The 21,180-nt window shown below is 35.7% G+C and overlaps 1 long non-coding RNA gene across 2 annotated transcripts; it reads right to left on the bottom strand.

The window, feature by feature from the left end:
- LOC108518282 (uncharacterized) lies at positions 1-18,030 on the bottom strand. 2 transcript variants are annotated; one of them, XR_001882338.1, is made up of 3 exons: positions 17,930-18,030; positions 17,292-17,373; positions 1-131 (listed from the first exon to the last, which is right to left on the bottom strand). It is a non-coding gene; the product is annotated as an uncharacterized LOC108518282 (long non-coding RNA). The 2 variants fall into 2 exon arrangements; XR_001882337.1 differs by lacking the exon at positions 1-131 and adding an exon at positions 13,307-13,451.
- Between the last annotated feature and the right edge of the window lie 3,150 nt (positions 18,031-21,180).

Genomic DNA, 21,180 nt, shown 5'->3' with positions numbered 1-21,180 from the left:
TCATTTTGCAATCATTTATTAGCTTTTCCTAAGGACTATCCCGTGAAGGTCATTTTGTGCGTGTTTAGTTGACAGATCTTAATTGAGAAAATTATTTTGACTGATGTTGGAGAATAAAGTTAGTTCAAAGTCTGGAATAAAAAGCCAAGATCATGTTTAGCACACTTAGTTTCACTTTAGTTCATCCACCTGATCTGTAACATAGAAGCACAACTTATCCATTTTGAAAATCCCTTGTTTTCCCAGCTGTTCTCAGAGCAGCAATTTTCCACAGGGTCATCACTGCTCACACAGTGTCTTTTACTTAATCTGTATAAATCTCTATAAGATACAAGTACTCTTTAAGTACAAATCTTAGCAAAATTGTGACAGTCATATCAATTACCTAGAAAGTACTCATGTGGGTGTACACACATTATACAAGTAAGGGGGAATGATTTATTCAAAATGTGTTCTTTCAACAATAATTTGGGGAAGTCTACTGTGTGTCTGATACAATACTAGGTTCTGAGGATACTAATGCAAATAAAACATAGTTCTTGCCTTTAAAAAACTGAAACCTACAGTAGAAACAAAAGAAAAAATCAGAAAAACAGCAAGCAGAAAATTTTATATATATGTATAATATACACACACACATATATATGTATACACACACACACACACACCCCATACACAACAAAAATGAGAAATCTTACTGACATTAAAATGTCCAGGGTGTTTATGGGACTTCCAATAAAATAATGGCCCAGAAATTGGTGATATCTTTGAGAAGAAAAGAACATATTGGTAACAGCTTTAGATAGGCATATTTTGTGAGTAAAAAATGTGAGAAGGGAGCAGCTGACAGTCCATTTCTCCACATAGATTTCTTCTCTTCTTACTGTGCACTGAGACTCCAAAAAGGATACAGAATCAAAAAAAAAAAAAAAAAAAAAAAATGGGCATGCACTAATGAATGTTCACCTGAACGTCAACATAACTAAGAAGATTCTGTCTCATCTTCCATGGTCATCATTGACTGCAGGATAAGCAGTGACTACATCCTTCATAATCCCAAAGATTATGAAGAAAATGATACAAATAAGTACTAGCAATATAGTATGTATAAACTGCTTAGCACAATGCCAAGCACAGAGTAACTGCTTAATAAATGTTAGCTATTTTTAGTTGTTATTTCTATCTAAACTAATTGTGTAAGTAGCTTTTTTCAAATGCACTGGTGCTGCCATCTTGATAGAATGAGTAAAGGAGAAATAAAGGAGAAAAACCATGATAACAATATTGGCATTCATGTTTTAATTGGAAAAATAAGATAGAATTGATCATTTATTTTGCCCGGTTTTGTGCTATCAATTGTACTAGACTTATATATTATTTACTTCTTACAACAATGAGGAAGGTAGGTAGACAACTTCATTTTACAGCTAAGAAAAGCAAGGGTCAAAGAAATTTAAATAATATTACAAGTCGACATAGCTAGTAAAAGGGGCAACAAAATTGGATAATTTATCCAAACTCCAATTTGTTTCTACAAAATCTCTTTTCAAATTCAGAAAATAGTAAAACCATAGTTTAATTCATGCTATATGCCAGATACTATGTATAATAAGGTATACAGAGGGAACAGTGACACTTCAGATATGGTCCATTGACTTCTGTGGCTAAAAATGCAGAGGGAGATGGAAAAAATGGAGGCAATTGTAAAGCAAAAAACCAAGGTACTGTGGGAGCACATAATAGGAGTTTTAAGCCCTTGGAAAGAGTGATATCAAAGCTGAGACAAGAAACATGAGTATAAATTAGCATTGATAACGTGCAAGGAGAGAGTAGTCTGCGTGAAGGCTCTGAGACAAAACTAGGAAGCATGAGTGTGAGGGTAAGACTCTTCACCACAGGATGGAACTGTGATGTGGACAGAGGTCCAGGTCATGCAGAGACATTGAGAGTCTCTCAGAATGACCTGAGGATCATGAAAAGCAATGGCTTCATTCCAACTTAGGATATGGAGCCTAGGACACATTTTAAGTAAGAAAGTAATCAGAATTATATTTTAGAAGTAATATTTTTAGCAAAAGAATAAATTAGAAGAAAATTGGCAGTAACATTTTGTTTTCATTAAACTGGCTTCTTAAAAAGCTATTAGGCTCATATAAATAATTAGTAGGTGAACATACCTACAAGTGAGAAACAGGCCAATGTGAAAACTGCTATGACTTACGCCATCTTCGAAGCTAAACAGGCTTGGCCTGACAAGATGTTCTGGTGAAGCTAACTGTGGAAGGCCATCTGTTTAGTGATCATTGAGGAGGTTTTAAAGAATAAAATGCATTTAGCACTCAGTTGGAATTCCGTGACAGGTTGCTTGCCACTGTTTCTACTTGTAAAGAGAGATTTACAACAGGGAAGGCAGTTCAGGTAGTTGAGACACAGCAATTTACCAAAACATCCTAAAGCTGGTTCTGTTCCAAAACAAGGGGAAATGCCATTTTTTTTGTAATTCAAGACTTTTATTTCTGTTTCCAACTCCTAACCTAACACCTTACCTTTGGCAGATGATTTTGTTTCCCAATTCACAGAGATATAAGAGCAATTCTACCATATGAATCTCTTTAAATTCCCTTTATCACACATAAATATTCTATTCCCTTCTCCAGCTATTCATTATGTTTATTACATTTGAAATAGAAGATAATCCTACCCGTTGGCCAGGTCTAATAATCAGTTGCCTTTATTGTCCTTCTAACCCCTCACTTTTAGATTAGGACCTCACTAAACAATTTTCCCCTCTTTCTTCTGTCTTCTGACCCTCCCCTTCTCCCTGATCTCTTTTCAAACCCTATTAATATACTGAGGTCTTATTCATAATAAAAAGAAAAAAGTTTTCTTTCATAAAGATGGAAATGTTGCCTGGAGCTTTATTTTACAGTACTCATGATTGCACCTGGATTGAGAGAAGACAGGGAAGGCGATGAAGAGGAAGGGAGAAATTTGCTTCCGTGATCTCATATCTTTTTAGTGCTACTCTCTCTTTTGCCTTCCTTCTTTTAAACATCTTAGCTATGGTCTGAACTTGTAATTATCATTGCCCCATGCCCCACGATTCCAATTCATTCCAATGAAACCTAGACTCAAACCTTTTCATAGTTACTTCTCTTGCAAAGATGAGGCATACCCTCCTTCTTGAAGCTGTCTATTTGCATCAAAGTAGATAAATTGGACTTTACTAAAATTAAAAGCTTTTATGGATCAAAGGATACTATTAACAGAATAAAAAGACAACCCACGGAATAAAAGTAAATATTAGCAAATCATATATCTGATAAGAAATTAATATCTTGACTATATAAAGAACTCTAACTCAACAACAAAAAAACAAAACAAAACAAAATTTAAAAAATGAGCAAAGAACATGGGTAGACATTTCTCTAAAGCAGATAAACAAATGGCCAATAAGTACATGAAAAGATGCTTAGCATCTCTAATCATTAGGGAAATAAAAATCAAAATTATAAGACACTACTTTACAAACATTAGAATGGCAATTACTTAAAAAATAGAAAATAACAAGTGTTGGTGAGTATGTGGAGAAGTCAGAACCCTTGTGTATTGCTGGTGAAAATGTACAATAGTGCCACCACTGTGGAGAACAGTATGACATTTGCTCAAAATATTAAACATATGATTTACCAATTTCACTTCTGGGTATATGTCTAAAAGGACTGAAAGCAGGGGCTTGAAGAGATATTTGTACATGCAGTTCGTAACAGCATTATTCACAATAGCCAAAAGGTGAAAGCAATCCAAGTGTCCATTGATGAATAAAAGGATAAATAAAATGTGGTATAAATATACAATATAATATTTTCCAGATCAAAAAAAGGAAATTGTGACACATGCTACAACATGGATGAACCTTGAAGACATTACGTTAAGTGAGATAAGCCAGTCATGAAAAAAAAAAGAAACAAAGATTGTTCAACTCTACTTATACAAGGTACCTAGCGTAGTCAAATTAACAGAGACAGAAAGTAGAATGGTGGTGGCCAAGGGCTAGGGAGAGGAAGGAACTGAGAATCAGGGTTGAGTGCATATAGTGTTTCATTTTGGGAAAATGAAAAGTTGTGGAGATGGATGGCAGTGATGGTTGCACAAAATGTAAATGTACTTAACAATATTGAAATTGGTACATTTAAAATTGGTCAATATAGTAAATTTTATGCCATGTATATATTAGCACAATAAAAATATTTTATTATTTTATTCCATTGTGCATGGTATCTTTTTTTGTTTTATGGGCTTTTTCCTTTGTAAAAGTAAATACTGATATTTATAAGATCTTATTTTTTATTTCAAATTATCATTTAAAAATTTTTTGTGGGTACATGGTAGGTGTATATATTTATGGGTACCTGAGATATTTTGATACAAGCTTTCAATGTGAAATAAGCACATCATGGAAAATGGGGTATCCATCTCCTCAAGCATTTATCCACTGAGTTGTAAACAATCCAATTACATTCTTTAAGTTATTTTAAAATGTGCAATTAAGTTATTACTGACAATAGTCACCCTGTTGTGCTATCAAATAGTAGATCTTCCTCATTCTTTCTATTTATTTTTGGTAACTATTAGCCATCTGTACCTCCCCCACAACCCTCAATAACCTTTCCAGCCTCTGGTAGCCACCCTTCTCCTCTCTATGTCAGTTAGTTCAATTGTTTTAATTTTTAGATTTCACATATAAGTGTTACCATGCAATGTTCATCTTTCTGTACCTGGTTTATTTCACTTAACATAATGATCTCCAGTTCCATCCATGTTGTTGCAAATGACTGGATCTCATTCATTTTTTATGGCTGAATAGTACTCCATTGTATATACCACATTTTCTTTATCCATTCCTCTGCTGATGGACACTTAGGTTGCTTCCAAATCCTAGCTATCGTAAACAGTGCTGCAACAAACAGGAGTGCAGATATCTCTTAGATACACTGATTTCCTTTATTTTGGATATATACCCAGTAGTGGGATTGATGTATCATATGGCAGCTCAATTTTTAGCTTTCTGAGGAACCACCAAACTGTTCTCCATAGAGGGTGCACTAATTTAAATTCCCATCAATAGTGCACAAGGGTTCCCTTTTCTCCACATACTCACCAGCATTTGTTATTGCCTGTCTTTGGATATAAGACATTTTAACTGGGGTGGGATAATATCTCATTGTAGTTTTGATGATCAGTGATGTTGAGCACCTTTTCATATGACTGTTTGAAATGTGTATGCCTTCTTTTGAGAAATGTCTGTTCAGATCTTTTGCCCATTTTTAAATGAGATTAATAGATTGTTTCCTATGGAGTTGTTTGAGTTCCTTATATATGCTGGTTATTAATCCTTTGTCAGATGGGTTATCCGCAAATATTTTCTCCCACTTTGTAGGTTTTCTCTTCATGTTGATTGTATCTTTTGCTGTGGAGAAGCTTTTTAACTTAATATGGTCCCATTTATCCAGTTTTGCTTTGGTTGCCTGTGCTTGTGGGATATTGCTCAAGAATCTTTTCCTCAGACCAATGTCCTGAAGATTTTCCTCAGTGTTTTCTTGTAGTAGTTTCATAATTGGGGATCTTAGATTCTAATTCATTTTTTAGGTTTTTTTTTTTTTTTTTTTTTTCATTATACGTTAAGTTCTTGGATACATGTGCAGAATGTGCAGGTTTGTTACATAGGTATATACGTGCCGTGGTGGTTTGCTGCACTCATCAACCCGTTATCCACATTAGGTATTTCTCCCAATGCTATCCCTCCCCTAGCCCTCCACCGCTAGACAGGCCCTGGTGTGTGATGTTCCCTTCCCTGTGTCCATGTGTTCTCATTGTTCAACTCCCACTTATGAGTGAGAATGTTTGTTTGGTTTTCTGTTCCTGTATTAATTTGCTGAGAATGGATGAGTCCATATCCTTTGCAGGGACATAGATGAAGCTGGAAACCATCATTCTCTAATTCATTTTGATTTGATTTTTGTATATGGTGAGTGATAAGCATCTAGTTTTATTCTTCTGCACATGGATTTTCAGTTTTGCCAACACCATTTATTGAACAGACTGTCTTTTTCCTACCACCATTTATTGCAGAGACTATATATTCTTCGCATCTTTGTTGAAAATGAGTTCACTGTAGGTGTATGGGCTTGTTTCTGTGTTCTCTATTCTGTTCCATTGGTCTATGTGTCTGCTTTCATAACTATGATATTGGAAGAAAAGTTTCATTAACTTAGCCATGATTGTGAATAAACACAATTTATACCTTTTGCACAATCAGTGGGCGATATTCAAACTACAGTCTAGCAAAATACTTAAGAGTTCCTAGTACTATCTGTGGTGAAAAATAGTTCTAACAACATATATTTTAAGACTAAAATTATATTGTAAAGGCCATAAATGATATTGCAACTACTGTACTTATCTATTACTGAGTTTCTGTCAGCATATTAAGAAAGTGTTCATTGGAAATAACTAGAGTGGAAATAAGTTTTGTTTAGCTGCCTGCATCAGAAGATAAGCAATAGTACCCTAATTTTTCCATGTAACTCTTTGACGACTGTTATTTTATACAAATAAAGAAACAACCCTGTCACCAAAGAAATGATAGCTTAATAATGATAATAAAATGCCTGGCTTATTTATTTTAAAAAAATATGGAAAAAAATGACATATTGTCTAGAAATATATCCACAAGAACTAAACATATAAAGACATGCATAGAAGGATGACCATCAAACTCAACATACTCAGAAAGAATTTGATTGCTGTGGGCAAGCAAAATACTTCCACAAAAAAGTAATGATTTATTATTTCATAATTTATAATAGATATATGTTTATTATTCTTTATCTTTTTGTTTGTCAAATCTTTAATAATAAAAAAAGGAATAAAATCCCATGTTTAAATTCTTTTCCTTTGCAATTGTGACCTCACTTCTTGTTTCTTGGGTCATTAAGGGAAATCTAAAGTCAATCTAAGTCTTTTTCTTTTAGGAAGATCTGCTCTATCCACAAGCTTTTGAAATATTCTTGATATAGTTGATGTTAATTATAATATGTCTAGATGTAAATGTTTTATTTTAACTATAATATGTCTAGACATAACTGTTTCCTTATTTACCCTATTTGTCATACTAGGAATTTCTTCAATGTGATTTATTTATTTTGCTCTAGTTCTGAAAAATTGTTCATGATTATGTATTCAGCAATTTCCTCTCCATCCAGTATTTTCTCCTCTTTTGTATTCTAATATTTAGATTTTGTTGTTTCTAGTACTAAATTTTGCATACCTTAACTACTCAAATTTCTCTCTCTTAATTCCTGCTAATTCTTTTCATGAGAGTTGCTTGACATGATCCTCTCATTTATTCATTTTCAGGTATAATTATTCATTTTTAATGTTTTAATTATTTTCTTTCTACATCCAAGCTTTCTACTTTGTGTTTCTTTGAAATGGCTTGCATTGCCCTCATTTTGTTATTATTCTGTAGTATTAGAGGATAGTGTTTTTATTAATTCTTGATTTGATACTTTAATTAAGTCTGGTTCATCTAGTCTGACTTGCCCATTCTATTGACTCTCCTATTTCATGACTCCCACAAAAGTCTGACTCCTTTTATCAACACATCTTCCCTGAGCATACCCAGTAGCTCACTGGTAATGTGCATAAGGTAGAGCATGTGCTGCTCCTGGCCTAATTAAAGGTGGGAGAGATATACCACGGGGCAGAGGCTGAGGAGCCATAGTCTGCGCCTGACCCAACAGACAGCATTGGCTTTCAGGAAACCCTCTGCTATGACACAGTTCTCTCCCAGAGCCTGCTTTCATTGTTTGATTATTTACAGCTGGGTGAAGGTGGTGGCAGGAGGGGAGGGGATGAGGGCTTGTTCAGAAGCTGGCCTTCCAGTATGTGTAGTCTTAAGCCTCTCTGATGTCACCATACTGACCCCAGTGGCCCTACACAGTCACAGCTGCTTTTCTATCAAAAATGAGGAGGAAGTAAGCATCTATGCAAGCCAGTGTCGCACTATGAGAAAGGAGAGCAATTGAACACTCTTCCCCTAAGTAGTTTCCATGCTTTGCATGCAAACGTTTTCAGTTCTGCCAGCTATTTCTCTCCATACAAGCACAAAAACACCTCTCTCTGCCCAGTGTTTTCTAACAGTCTTGCTTTAGTTCTTCAGACCCACACTTTTTGTCATTTGACTTCTGTGTCTTGTCTGGGATTGAACTGGGAGAAGGAATAAAGTAATCGGGGGCAAAGTCTGATAGAAATTCAAACATTGCCAAGCAAGATTATTTTGACATGGCATTGTCTGCATTCAGTTTATTTTGCTAAAACTCACAAATAAGCAATGCAAACAATTCATGCAAGTAGAAAAGGGGGACGCAGCTCCACAAGGCCTCTCTAGTCCGTCGTGGAGGGTACTTGAAGTCTAGTCAGCAGAACAGTGAAGGGGAGCGCCAATTCACCAGAGCAGCCCAGGGCACTGACTTTCACCATTACCTCCAACAACGTTCTACCTATATGTAACAGGTCCCTTGCTATACCTGTGTTGTCTTCCTGCTTCATAGGGCCAGTAGTAATCTGTAGCCTGTGATCTATTTCTCTAGTGGCAGTAACCCTAATTGTTTATTTCATTTTTTACATTTCTGTTTTATTTACCAACCACTCAATGTCAGAAGTCCTATTCATTATTTCTGTATCTCTAAAAGTTTGCATTCTGTAGCACTCAGTGAGCACTCATTTTTGTTATTATTTTGATGTTTATGAGCAAATGGAGGAGAGTGTAATGAGTTAACATGGTAAGTGTTAAATAGTTGAAATCTCAATTAAAAAATGAGATGTCTTAGACATGAAGTGCTTGCCCATACCTATGTCCTGAATGGTACTACCTAGGTTTTCTCCTAGGGTTTTTACGCTATTAGGTCTAACATTTAAGTCTCTAAAAAATCCACCTTGAATTATTTTCGTAATAAGGAGTAAGAAAGGATCCAGTTTCAGCTTTCTCTTATGCTAGCCAATTTTTCCGAGCACCATTTAATTAAAATAGAGGGAACCTTTCCCACGTTTTTCTGTTTCTGTCAGGTTTTGTCAAAGATCAGATGGCTGTAGATGTGTGTGGTATTATTTCTGAGGACTCTGTTCTGTTCCATTGGTCTATAGCTCTGTTTTGGTACCAGTACCATGCTGTTTTGGTTACTGTAAGCCTTGTAGTATAGTTTGAAGTCAGGTAGTGTGATGCCTCCAGCTTTGTTCTTTTGACTTAGGATTGTCTTGGCAGTGCGGGCTCTTTTTTGGTTCCGTATGAAACTTTAAAAGCGCGTTTTTTCCAATTCTGTGAAGAAACTCATTGGGTAGCTTGATGGGGATAGCATTGAATCTATAAATAAACCTTGGGAAAGTAATGGCCATTTTCACGATATTTGATTCTTCCTATCCATAGCATGGTATGTTCTTTCATTTGTTTAGTGTCCTCTTTTATTTCACTGAGCAGTGGTTTGTAGTTCTCCCTTGGAAGAGGTCTTTACATCCCTTGTAAGTTGGATTCCTAGGTATTTTAATTCTCTTTGAAGCAATTGTGAATGGAAGTTTCATTCCTGATTTGGCTTCTCTGTTTGGTCTGGTTACTGGTGTATAAGAATGCTTGTGATTTTTTGCACATTAATTGGTGGTAATCCCTGAGAAACTTTGCTGAATTTGCGTTATCCAGCCTTAAGGGAGAATTTTGGGCTGAGACAATGGGGTTGTCTAAATATACAACATGTCATCTGCAAACAGGGACAATTTGACCTTCTTCTTTTCCTAAGTTGAAATACGCTTTAATAATCTTTCTCCCTTGCCTGATTGCCCTAGCCCAGAACTTCCCAACCACTATGTTGAATAGGAGGTGGATGGAGAGGGCATCCCTGTCTTGTGGCCGGTTTCCAAGGAATTTTTTTCCCCAGTTTTTGCCCCATTCAGTATGATATTGGCTGTGGGTTTTGGTCATAAATAGCTCTTATTATTTTTGAAGGTACGTTCCCATCAATACGAATTTATTGAGCATTTTAGCATGAAGGCTTGTTTGAATTTTGTCAAAGCCTTTTCTGCATCTATTGAGATAATAATGTGGTTCCTTGTCTTGGTTCTGTTTATATACTGGATATGTTTAATTGATTTGTGATGTTTGAAACCAGCCCTTGCAATCCCAGGATGAAGCCCACTTGATCATGGGTGGATAGCTTTTTTGATGTGGCCTCCCTGAATCCAGTTTGCCAGTATTTTTTTGAGGAATTTTTGCATCCGATGTTCATCAGGGGACCAAAAGCCAATGGCAAAGGCAAAAAGCCAAAATTTGACAAATGGGATCTTAATTAAACTAAAGGAGCTTCTGCAACAGCCAAAAGAAGACTACCATCAGAGTGAACCCAGGCAACCCTACGATATGGGGGGAGAAAATTTGCAATCTACTCATCTGACAAAGGGCTAATATCCAGAATTACAAAGATCAAAACAAATTTTACAAGAAAAAACAACAACCATCAAAAAGGTGGGCAAAGGATATGGACAGAATCATTTCTTCAAAAGAAGACCAATTCATACAGCCAACAGGACACATGGAAAAAATGCTCATCAATCACTGGCCATCAGAGAGAATACAAATCAAAACCACAATGAGAACCATCCTACCCAGTTAGAATGCAAATCATTAAAAAAGTCCAGGGAAACAACAGGTGTGGAGAGGATTGGGAGAAATAGAACATTTTTACAACCTGTTGTGGGATTGTAAACGTAGTTTTCAACCATTATGGGAAAACAGTATGGCGATTCCCTCAAAGGATCCTAGAAACTAGATGTACTATGGACCAGCCATCCCACTACGGGTTATATACCAAAGGGATTATAATCAGCCTGCTATAAAGACACAATGCCCACACGCAGTTTTATTGCAGCCACTATCACAATAGTGAGAGACTTGGATCCAACCCAAATGTCCATCTGTGACAGACTGGTTAAGAAAATGTGGACATATACACCATGGAATATTATGCAGCCATAAAAAGGATGAGTTTTTTTGGCGTCCTTTGTAGGGTCTGGGGATGCCAGCCTGGAAACCATCTATTCTTAGCCAAACCTATCTACAAGAAGAGAAACCAAAACACCACAAAGGTCTCTTCACTCATAGGTGGGAACTGAACAGTGCACACTTGGACTCGGGAAGGGAACATCAACACATCGGGGCCCTATCATGGGGAGGGGGGAGGGGGGAGGGATTGGCATTGGGAGTTATACCTGATAATAAAAGAACCGATTGATGGGGTGCTGACGAGTTGATGGGTGGGCACCACCAACATGGCACAAGTATCATATGTAAACAAAACCTGCACGTTATGCCACATGTACCTAGGAACTTAAAGTATAAAAAAAAAAAAAAAAAATGAGATGTCTATCTGTGAAGCAGTCACTTCTGAGGTATCAGTCTTCACAGGAATTTTACTCCAGAGTTTGGAAGTAGGGGTGTTACGCAAAGCCAAAGCGACAATCCAGAGGTCATAAGAAACTTAGAAGCATGGGGGAAATCAATATCAGAAAGTATAGACCAGTTGTCCGGGTTCTATACAGAAATTTAAGGGAAAAGCAGTTTGTTCAGGTCAGTGAAGAGAATTGTAGGACCTCAGTAGACTGCCTCTAGGAAACAAACAAACACAAAACATTAAAAAAAAGTGCCAAAGCAACAACTGAGGTGACCCCAACCTCTCTTTTATGAGGGTTGAGCCTGAGTAACCACTGAGTGGGCAGATCTCTCACCTAAAAAAGGTGAAAGCAGAACCGAAAACATCAAAGTAATTATTGATAAGAAAGTGTGTTTTGATGTATTGCCCTCTTCCCAACCATTTCCACTATGAGCCTCCAGAGGTTTGAGATGATGAAGCAATAATGTCTGGGGGAGAGGTTAGCACAATTTCTCCCTTAATTGCAAGGTAGATAAGAAAATATTTAATATTTCCCATGTGGTGTTAGAAAGTTTTCCAGTCTGTAAAATTCTGTATCTACACTCAAATTTAATGAGGCTATTAACTAAAGTTGCTTCATGTTTGAGAGTTGTTTATAAAGCACATACAAAAGATAAACTAAATGATGGGTATATACAATCAAGTAAAGGGTCATTACCCTCATTTGAACAACCAATATGCAGCAACTAATGGGGATTTCTCAGTTTAGAAATATTTTTAAAGAGCAGGACTAAATTACTAAGGGAAAAATGAAAAGTTAATTAGTCACTCCTGACTTGTGCCAGATTGATTGTTATGCAATCTTTTGAGGTCATTTTTAGAAACAAGATATTCATGTGTCCAAGGTGCTAAGCCCATCCGCTTGTTCTTGGGGTTCTAATTAACTTCCATGCTGGTTTGATTAACACTGGCATTTGCTTTTTCCTAGAAGAAAGCAGCTTCTATATAAAAGAGCATAACTGATTCACTTTTGGTTAGAAGGCTTGATAATTACAGAATTTTTTGTGTGATAACAATTTTTTTTTTGCATGGACTTTGAAATACATGACTTTTGTAACTTATATTGAGTTATTACGTAAATGCACATTTTTAAAACTTTCTTCTCAAAAGGCCAAAGGGGAACTTTTACTATGTTTTTGAGAAAGAAGGCATGAGAAACAACGTAAAATGAGTAATTTCATTTGTTCTCTGCTTGTTATATTTGTAATATTAAAATAACCAACATATTTTATTTTTGGTGTCTACTTGAATAGCCTATGCAACATAGTCACAGTGATTTCTCAATTCCTTAACTTATCTTCAGGGTCCTACCATCTCCATTCCAGCACCTGTTCTAATAGTTCTTCCCTGGAAATTTCATGCTCTTCTGCCAAGACCACTAGATCAACCACTCTACTTTATGACCATAGTGACCATCTTTCCTTACAGCCAGAATGGCATAATTAGTGTTTCTAGTGGTTCTTAGAGCAAGCTGGAGAGGAAAGAAGATCATTCAAAAGGCCATTTTAGTAAAAGAAAATAAAATAAATAAACCAAAGTGGTAGTGATGAGAAGGTGAAAGAGGAGAGTAAGAAATATTGTGTATATAGAGCAGACAGAAATTGGTTGAAGAGCAAATGTGGAAATTGGAAGAAATGAGTTTTCTAGTTTTCTACTGCTGCATAACAAATTAACACAAATTTAGTGGCTTAAAACAACACATATTTATTGTCTCAAAGTTTCTGTAGGTCACAAGTTTGGGCACAGCTTTATTGGGTACTCTGCTCAAGGTTTCAAAAAGCTGTAATCAAAATGGTGATTGGGATGTATCCTCATCTGGAAGTTCAACTAGGAAAGTATTCACTTCCAAGCTTCCTCAGGTTGTTGATAGGATTCATTTCCGTTTGGCTGTAAAATTCACGGCAGCTTACTTCTCTAAAGTCAGAAAGGGAGAGAGTATCTGCTATTTCCTGTGTCTTATTTTGGCAAAGGCTTAGAGCCTCTTTTAAATGGCTCACATGATTAGGTCAGGCCAACCCAAGATAATCTATCTTTTTATTAACTAAAAATCAACTGACTAAAGACCTTAGTTACATCTAAGCTTTCCCTTCACCTTTGCTATATTCTACTGGTTATAAGTGAGTTACAAGTTTCACTTGCATGAAAAAGGAGAAGATTACAAAAAGTTGTGCACATCACAGGGCAGGAATCACAGGCATCATTTTAGAATTCTGCCTATACAGAAAATAAAAACCCACAGGTCTAAATACTTATCCTGGCTGAATGAGGACATGCAGGTACCAGTGAACTAAGACAAATAATTAACATAAACAGGCTTGGGCGAACAGATGTTTATACTTTCATTAAGATGATAAAAACATAAGAAGAGTTGCCCAGAGGAACTGAAAATAAGATATCACGAAAGGTGGAGGTCCTAATTAAAAATATTGATTTACCCACAGAGGGTACATATTAAAGTCATCATATTAGTACCTCATTAAAGAACAGAATAAAGAACAGAAAGAAATTTGGGAGCAGGAGGCAGAGAATAGAAATCAGTAAAGAAAAGAGTAAAGTAATTAGAGAGTCAAAGTAGATTAAACGTCACGCTGTGTTTGAATAAAAATGACTAAATCTAGGAGAAAATTTAAGAAAGTATGCAGATATATAGCATGCAGGCCAGTGGGTTTTAGACTTACGTGTGCTTTTCTCAGGAAAACTTCTTTAAAAAGGTGTACAGATTAGGAATATAGACATAAAACTTTTTGTTCATAGATGACATGATCTATGTATAAAATTCAAAACAACAAAAAACTGGAACTAGTAAGTGATTATAGCAAGGTTGCAGAATACAAGGTTAGTATACAAAAGTAAATTACTTTCCTATAAATCAGTAATGCATAAGTGAAATTCAAAATAAAATACAACACCATTTTATTAACATGCTAAAATGAAATACTTAGGTATAAATCTAACATAATATAAACAAAAAATAGGTGAGAAAAACTAGAAACTCTGATAAAATAAATCAAGGAAGAGCTAAATAAGTGGAGAGATATTCCATGTTCACAGATAGGAAAACTCAGTATTGTCAATATATCAGTTTTTACCAACTTAATCTATAAATTCAGTGCAATATCAATGAAATTCCAGTTGGTTATGATTGAAGAATATCATACAAATATGAGTAAAATGGCTATATTAGTCATTTACAAGCACATTTTCAATGTGTTATGTGTGATTTTTATAATTATTTTATTCTACTCTATTTGCTTTGATCATAGTAACTGAAATTTTACATCTAGTGACTCATAAAGTAAAAATTGCTTGCATTTTGTATGTACTTGTCTATTATTTTCAATTATCAAGTAACACTCAAGATTATTATATTTTAATAAAATATCAGTTGACAGTGGGTTGGGAAATAAAAACTCGTGCTTCACCTCACAGATAGTTTCAGAAACACTGCTCCAGAATATAAATAAGGACTTACAGGAGAGGTTAAAAGATGGAGGGAATAGAGAGGTTTAGAGACAGGGAATCAGGTGAAATTGAAAAACAAGGTCAGGAAAGAAAAAAGGGAAAGGGAACAGTTAGAAGGGAAGAAGGGTAGAGTCACAAAGCATAACCTTAGAGTTCATTTTCCATCTCATCATTTCTCAGTAATTTCAAGGTTCAAAAATATTGCCATACATAAGGGACAATATGGGAAGATGATAAAGGAGGCCATTGCTGGTGAAGTTGAAGCTAGTTTGGTAGATGATAGCAGTATGGACAATAAAGTGAATAAGGAATAATCACTGCAAATCATAAAAGTAAAATAATAAATTAAATGAAGAATATAAGGAGAACTTGAAGCTAGCATATGACGTCAAAAATGGGGAAAGAAAAGCAACCACCAGATATCATCAACTTCAGGGGAGGAGGGATTGTTAGACGGTGGTTGTAGAATAATGGTGTGGAAGAGGCATCAAGGAATAATGATGAGGCATCTGCTTACAGCACCTTGACTTGGAGAAGTAGAAAAGAATTTACTTCGAGTGGAATGTCATCTTATAGAAATGGAACCTCCAGGAGAAAGTTGTGCCTCCATTTCAGGGAATTGAAGCACCATTAGAAAAAGATTCAGGTGGAAGACGTTTGTTCTAGAAGTAATGCTTCCACCTCACACAGGGGAAGGGGGCAAGGAAAAGTCCACAGTTTATAAAGTAGGCATGTTGGGGAAGGTTGGGCAAGTTGCATCAGCATAAATTTCATGGACACTCAAAGATAATTACCTTAAGCAAACAGGCAAACTATATGGATAAAAATACTGGCAGTCAGGGGAGATAAGAAATCATGGGAAGATTCACTGAAGGGAGAGGTGAGTAGCAAGAATTTTATTTTAGTGAATTTTATGCCAGTAGAAGTCAGAATGATGGCCCTCTATCCAGATGTGATCAATGTAATTACAGGGGTCCTTGTCAGAGGGATGCAGGAGGAGCCAGAGTCTGAGAAAGAGACGTGCTGATGAAAACAGAAGTCACAGAGTGATGTAGTTGCTTGTTTTGAAGATTCCTTAAAAACAAAGGAATACAAATAAGTGGCCTCTAGAATATAAAAAAGGAAAGAAAAAGGATTCTCTTTTAAAACCTCTAGAAGAAATGCAATTCCATCAACACTTTGTTTTAGCCCAGTGAAACTCATTTCAGACTGGTCACCTCCAGGACTATAAGATAATGTGTATTGTTTTGAGCCATTAAATGTGTAGTAATTTGTTACAGAAGCAATAGAAAACCAATACATGCTTTTACATTTTAATTTAAAACTTTAATTATAATGATAAAACCACAACCTCCACTTATGCACACATACAAATCACATACACACACATGCACAAATATATACACAACATATACACACTCAATCATAGAAGACTGTAAAATCCTACACTGCAACCAAGATGTGAGTCAGTGTAAAAATTATGCTATTCTGCCTACATTTTTTCCCTGAATTTTCAAGTTTTATATAAAGTTGGCAGATTAAAACATTCATTTCTATATAATTAGTTAACTAAAAATTATAATCAATGAATGAATGCAAAACAAATAAAATCCATCTCCTAATCTATCTTAAGATTAAAGTGTAAGATACTTAAAATGATCATTTAAAAGAAAATCCTCCAATAATTTCAATGTAACAACACAAAATGTGTAAGGACATGACTCTTAAAAGAGATAAAATCATTACTGAGAACTTTTAAACCTATTAGAAGTTTATTGATTTTAAAATTAGCAGGAACATTACTACTAAGAGATACACCCAAGAGACTTTGCACAGACATCTGTTTTTACCAGCTTTGGTGTTCGGCAATAAAATCTTCCATGGTCCCAAGGCAAGGCCCTAGGAAATGCCCACCAACAGTTCCAACAGTCATTATGTATGTACTGTGTTCTCATCTCTGCCCTAAGGAAGTTAGACAGCAACCCAGTATTTTTTTTTTTTTTTTTTTTTTTACATGCTTATTAAAGTCACACAGGTAAAACGTTTCCGAATGTGTTTTCAGAACACGTTTCATTTTAGTGCTTTCAAATGTTTTGAGGATAATTGTTAGGGGAATGAAAAAAATATAGGAGCTCAGTCTGTCAGGCTGAATCTGTTTTGGCATTTTAATGTCTAAAGACTCAGGAACTGCCAAATGTTTGCTAATCAAGAAGCAGTAGAAATTCACAATCAGTCCCCAAAATATAAAACAATTCTATTCACTGTAAAAATATGTTTACTGCATTTACTTACCGGCTGTTTAGCACAAATGTTTTTTGTCCCAAAGTGGAAAAGCTGGCAATCCTTTAATTTCCAAAGTGCTCATAGAGAGCAGCTGTAGATACACAAGGCATTTGTTAATGGCATATCAAGGTATCATTTGCTTCCCCTTTTGTCAGATACCGCTTTTATTTGAAGTCAACAGAAGTCCTTTCTCTTTTCCCTCTGGCACCATTTGTGGTTATTGTGTTTTCAGAGAATGCAGACGGCATCAAGATATGGACTGATTTTGTTTTGAACCTATTCAGATGCAATGCTGACTTTTTGGATAACTTTGTGTTTTTTGCTCTCTAATGTTCCAGAGTCTTCAAAAATAGCCCAGAGAATTGCATTTGGGATTCATCGACATTAAAATATCTTCTACCCAGAGTGAAATTCCAACATTAACAAGTTTATAACAACTCAAAGAGCATATCTTGTACTTGAAGGAATTTCATCATCCTTTTCAAAGGCATTTTCTTTAATTGAACCATAGTCTCATCTCTCTTACTGGATTCCAAATTTCCTTTCTAAGTATGAATATTTAGGAGTCAGTGGACTAGCCCTTGCTGATGTAATCTCAGCCTCTCAGTGAATACATATTGATTGGAGAAAAGAATTATCTTACTTACATGTATAGGAGCCATGATTCCAGGAATCAGTAAAATAATTCTATTGCCCATAAAACTGAATCAAGATTACAGCCGCTTTGACTCCTCCTCTGGAACCTTTGGAAAAGGTTTAGTGTGTTGAAAAGAGAGAGAAAAGAAAAATTAGTGAAAAGAGCAAATATTTTGTGCTGTCTCAACATTCAGTAAATTGCACTGTGTGCACAATTGCTTTAGAAGGAAGGAAATGACAAAGGTATTTAAAAGGTTAAGCCTAGAAATGTACTTGTGGGTGGTATGACCTTGATCATATGAATCAGGAACATCACCATGTTATCTGAGTTTCAGCCTGGCAGCACAGCAGGTGCTGGCTAAAGAGTTGCTCAAGGTTTCTTCAAATGAGAGGACATCACTCAGAAACCCAACCTTTTTTAGCTTCTACCAATTTGACACGCTTTCACTTGCATATTGCTACCACCTCCTCTTAAGACTTCAAAGAAACCACTAAAATAATCACTGTAGAAGTCTCTGGGATCATTACCTAGAGTATCAGATTCATCCAAAAGAGTTCATATATCTGATTAGTAATATTCTTCTGAGTAAAACAAAAAGTTCAAAAGGATGTTTGATGAACAGGTATTTAAGGTACTTATTTTTAAGACCACTTTAAACTTCAGAGTCACTCTCTAAGGGAAATAAAACTTCTATTAAAGCTTTAATTAAGTTAAAAAAGAACTCTAACAGAAAAATGTAAAAGCCACACTGCTGCTGCTGCTGACTCTAAGCATCGAGACCTATAAAAGAGTATTTAAGAAGCAGAAGTGGGGCTGGGGCTTTCAGAGATGTGTTGATTTAAATGTGTGCATCCATAGTGTATTTTCCAGCCACTATGTTCGTGCAAGTCTACAGACTGGAACACTCAGGAATATTAAGCATGCTGTGACTATTTTTTCCCATCACTTTGTTTTTTTATAAGCCTAGAAGCTTTATCATTCCTTCAGGTGCTGGTTATGAGTGATGATGAAGCACGTCATTGTCAGTGCTGTCAGATCAAGAAGGAAGAAGTTTCAAAACTAATGGAGTGTATGTTTACATGGTTCCAGGAACATACACCATGCAGAAAACCCATATAAAAACACATACAAAACCCCCCTAACCTTCTGGTCTCATTATTCCCCCAAGTTTTTCTTAAAGATAAGCAACATAACAAATTTTGTAAGATTGAGGTCATATCAAAGAATCAAATTTGAACATAACCCAAATCCAGAGTCCACAGTGTGTGTTTGTGTATGTGAAGGCAGAAGAGGGGAGGTGGAGGAAAACAGAGAGAGGTGGGATGTGAACTCTTGTTGCGAGAAGAGCTAGACACCTGATGTACTCCTTCATTTAGCCTTCCAACTAACGGATCAAATGAGAAACTGTTTTGCTCTGTTTCAGAACTGATTGACATTTTAATTATTCTACAGCTGGAAGTGTTAATCACACCAGAGAATGAAGGGATAATTCCCAGCTGGTAAAATTTCACACAATAGCTTGGCATGTACCAACATGCAGATAGTTTAAATCATTCGTTGAAGAAAAAAATCAATATTTAAAACCTCTTCACAAATTAAACCAGCAACAATAGAGCTATACTTCAAAACCTCCTTACCTATGATTTGCACTTCCTATATTTGACTCTCAGAGAGTCAAAACACCTTATGAATCTGAGAAATTCACAAATTTAAATGTTACTGATCTGAAAGCTGTGAGATGATTAAAAGAAATTAAGATAATTGAATTTGGTTTTGTTTATAAAATGTAAACTTTATTGCTGTTCAAATTCTGTTGCATTATTTTTTTATTTTTTATTTTTTATTTTTTGAGACGGAGTCTCGCTCTGTCGCCCAGGCTGGAGCGCGGTGGCTGGAGCTCAGCTCTCTGCAAGCTCCGCCTCCCGGGGTTGCGCCATTCTCCTGCCTCAGCCTTCCGAGTGGCTGGGACTACAGGCGCTCGCCAACACGCCCGGCTAGTTTTTTTGTATTTTTTAGTATATACGGTGTTTCACCGTGTTAGCCAGGATGGTCTCGATCTCCTGACCTCGTGATCCGCCCGTCTTGGCCTCGCAAAGTGCTGAGATTACAGGCTTGAGCCACCGCGCCTGGCCGCATTATTTTTAATATAAGCCTCTCTCTTAGAAGGTTTATGTTGTTTGGTAATGATTAAAAATCTTAAAAGATGTGCTTCTCAGAGAAATATTTTTGTTAGTTCTTCACATACTTATCTGATCATAAGAGTAACGTAGAATGTTATTTCAGACTCTCTTTAGAGTTTCTGATTTGATAGTTCCAGAATAAACCCTAGGAATCTGAATTATCACAAATGATTCCGGGTGGGTGATGCTTAAAATCAGACAAGTATGGAAAACACTGAAATTAATATTTTGATTTTTAAATTAAATTTCATTTAGTTCTATTGGTATATATAGCAAATATTTGTTTTCCCAAGTACTGAAACATAAAGTTAACTTCCAAAATTTCTGCCTGTTAACTCAGGTGGTTAAAAACTAAACTTGATATTTTTTCATAAAACAAATTCTCATAAATATTCTAGTTTTACAAAACAAAATAAATGGGACTTAATTTAGCTGAAAAGCTTCTGAACAGCCAAATAAATAATTATTAAAGTAAACAGACTACAGAATGAGAGGAAATATTTGTGAACTCTGCATCCAACAAAAGGACTAGTATCCTTTGAATTTACAAGGAACTCAAACAAATCAGTAAGAAAAAAACAAATAAGCCCATTAAAATGCAGGCAAATTACATAAATAGACACAGCTCTCAAAAGAAGATATACAAATGGCCAACAGGCATGAAAAAAATGTTCAGCATCACTAATCCTCAGGGAAATGCAAATTAAAACCATAATGAGATATCACCTTGCCCTAGGCAGAATGGCCATTAATAAAAAGTCAAAAAACAGTAGATGTTGGTGTGGATGTAGTGAAAAGGGAATGTCTATATGCTGCTGTTGGGAATTTAAAGTAGTATAGCCTCTATGGAAAACAGCATGGAAATCAATACGGAAAGAACAGAAAGTAGACCTGGCATTTGATCCAGCAATCTCACTAGTGGATATCTATCCAAAAGAAAACAAGGTATATCAAAGAGATACCTGCATGCATATGTTTATTGCAGCACAATTCACAATTGCAGAGATATGGAATCAATCTGAGTGCCCATCAACTGATAAGTGGATAAAGAAAATGTGGTATATATACACCATGGAATATT

This window comes from Rhinopithecus bieti, unplaced genomic scaffold (genome assembly GCF_001698545.2).
Source record: "Rhinopithecus bieti isolate Rb0 unplaced genomic scaffold, ASM169854v2 scaffold_42565, whole genome shotgun sequence".
Classification (NCBI taxonomy): domain Eukaryota; kingdom Metazoa; phylum Chordata; class Mammalia; order Primates; family Cercopithecidae; genus Rhinopithecus; species Rhinopithecus bieti.
This window is presented reverse-complemented; position numbering and strand designations above follow the sequence as displayed.